Source organism: Egretta garzetta, unplaced genomic scaffold (genome assembly GCF_000687185.1).
Source record: "Egretta garzetta isolate BGI_Z169 unplaced genomic scaffold, ASM68718v1 scaffold234, whole genome shotgun sequence".
NCBI lineage: Eukaryota > Metazoa > Chordata > Aves > Pelecaniformes > Ardeidae > Egretta > Egretta garzetta.
The window spans coordinates 565,074-567,164 of record NW_009259528.1 but is presented as its reverse complement, the minus strand read 5'-3'; the positions used below and the strand labels follow the sequence as shown (position 1 = coordinate 567,164).

Below are 2,091 nucleotides of genomic sequence, written 5' to 3'. Positions count from 1 at the left end.
CAGCAGGAAGAGCAGCTTTGAGCTTTCGCAGGCGCCTGGAAAACCGGGGACGCAGAGCGCAGGCTGTGCAAGACGCTGAGCCACGTGGAACGGCATGAAACTGGCTTGGGGATTTGGGGGGTTTGGCTGGTTTGGTTTTTTTTTTTTTTTTTGAACTGAGGTGCAGGTTTCTGAGCTGTGCTGTCAAAGGTCATATTAGGACCAGGCATCTCCCGTGAGAAAACTGAAAATCTCCTTGTAGGACCAGGCAGACCTTTGGCATAAGACAGCCGGACTGAGAGCTCGGCCCCCGAAACACACACAGCTCGGGGAGGGCAAGGCACGACTCTGACGCCGATGCAGGGAGCTTAAGAGTTTTGCTGGAAGTTTTGAGTCATGCTCGTGGATGTGGGCAAGTACAGCAGCTTAAGCCCCCCCTGAGCTAAGCCCTTTTTCTCTTGTTCAAACAAAAGCTGCAGGCATCACAAATGAGGCTCCTTTTGCTCTTCTCCATGTAACATGCTTTCATGTGCTACGCGTTTTCTGTGCTTCAAGTTACCTGCACAGAACAGGCTTACAGCAAAGGCGATCGACCAACAGGCACAGCAGTGCAGCTAGGACTCTACAGACCGCAAGTATCAAACGCCCTAGGGAAACCCGCCTCCTACGTGCCTGCAGAAACAAGAGTCAGGCGAGACAGAAGCCTGGTGTGGATTTAAGCAGGGCTGGACCCGCAGCAAACCCTCCCAGCTCAAGCAGATTGGAACCACAGGATCCCAGGAACGAAAGCTGCTGAGCAGAACCACCCGTCAGCCACAAACCCGCCTAACATCACGTTTCATTAACAAGTGGTTATCTACAGGTAGGTAAGCGACAGACTGATGTGATTCAGCCACTGCCACGCGGCCACCGCGGCCGGGGGAGGGCAACCCCCCCACGCACGCAGCGCCCGTGCCCGCAGGCAGCACAGGGGTGGGTAGGGCTGAGAACCTGCCCCCCACCGCACATGCCAGCGGCCCCGAACGGCGCGCCGGCCCTGTCAGTTTGCGCGTAGCCGCAGGTCTTAGTCACCGTTTTCGGCAAAACTCTTCCTGACCTCAAGTCACTTTAATGAAGAGTTGAATCACCGATTTCCCCCCCCCAAGCTGCTTCGGAGCACAACTTTCCCGCTCACGCAAGCTATAACCACTACGCACCTGCGGCTCCTCCGGCAGGAAGGCCGGCGCGGATCCCAGCGGGCAGGCTGGCACGCTGTGCTCGCCCCCTCTGCCTGGCTGGGGCCGCTCTCTCAGCAAAGCGCTCTATCCTTGTGCACGGGGGGTCCTCTCCTGCGCTTACTCCGCTGGGCTACATCGCTTCGTTAACACGAGGCACGACAGCCACACACACCGGCGCACGGAACCAGGGGCTGCAAGTCCCTTCACTTCTTACCTCCTGGGGAGAGGCAGTTTTGGGGGCGAGACACCTCTTCAGCAGCTTTCCCAAGCACGGGACTGTTAATGATTTACCTGGCAGGGCTGTAAGCAGATACTTGGTAAGAGCCCGTGTCGTTACGGTCTGCCCTTCCTGCCTTTGTCTGCACAACCAAATCAACTCGCAGACAGAGGGGAGAAATTCATGCTCCTCTCAGTGTGCTTACCCCATTACCTGCTTTAAAAAAACACCATTTTTTATATATACACACAGAGACTATAAACCTATGCCCAGAGTAGCTCCTCTGTGTGTATACACGTGTGTATGTATATACACAAATATATATTTTTATATTAAAAAACCCAGAAACACACAGATGAGCTCCTGCAGGCACAGACGACTGCTGCCCCAGTTGCTGGCAGCCTGGCTGGCTTTTTTTGGCAGGAGGAGGAAGCAAAAACAACCAGCCAACAGACAAGAGACTAGCCACAAGCCTGAGTGCCACATTTAAAATAAATAAATAAATAAATAAAAATCCCCCCAAGCCATATTTTAGATCTTACTGTATCCGAGTCCTTCTGCTGGCTTCCAGAACGCAGCCCCTGGCCCTTCACCAGCAGTCGAACGCGCCTGGTAACCAAAACGGGACCAGCCCCAGCCCGAGCCCTGCTCCCTCTTGGGAACCGGGCGCGGCTAACA

At 54.7% G+C, this 2,091-nt stretch overlaps 1 protein-coding gene across 9 annotated transcripts in view; it reads right to left on the bottom strand.

The window, feature by feature from the left end:
* Positions 1-2,091, bottom strand: part of SGMS1 (sphingomyelin synthase 1) — a 76,446-nt gene that overhangs the window by 36,300 nt on the left and 38,055 nt on the right. The window contains exons 1-2 of one of the 9 annotated variants that reach the window (XM_035893072.1): positions 1,956-2,085; positions 1,411-1,496 (exon numbers count right to left, since the gene is read on the bottom strand). The exons of 7 other annotated variants lie outside the window; for them this stretch is intronic. The gene's annotated coding sequence lies outside the window, so the exon portion shown is untranslated. Of the gene's footprint in view, positions 1-1,410; positions 1,497-1,955; positions 2,086-2,091 lie in introns of those variants that run through there. One more of the 9 variants, XM_035893069.1, reaches the window with a different exon arrangement.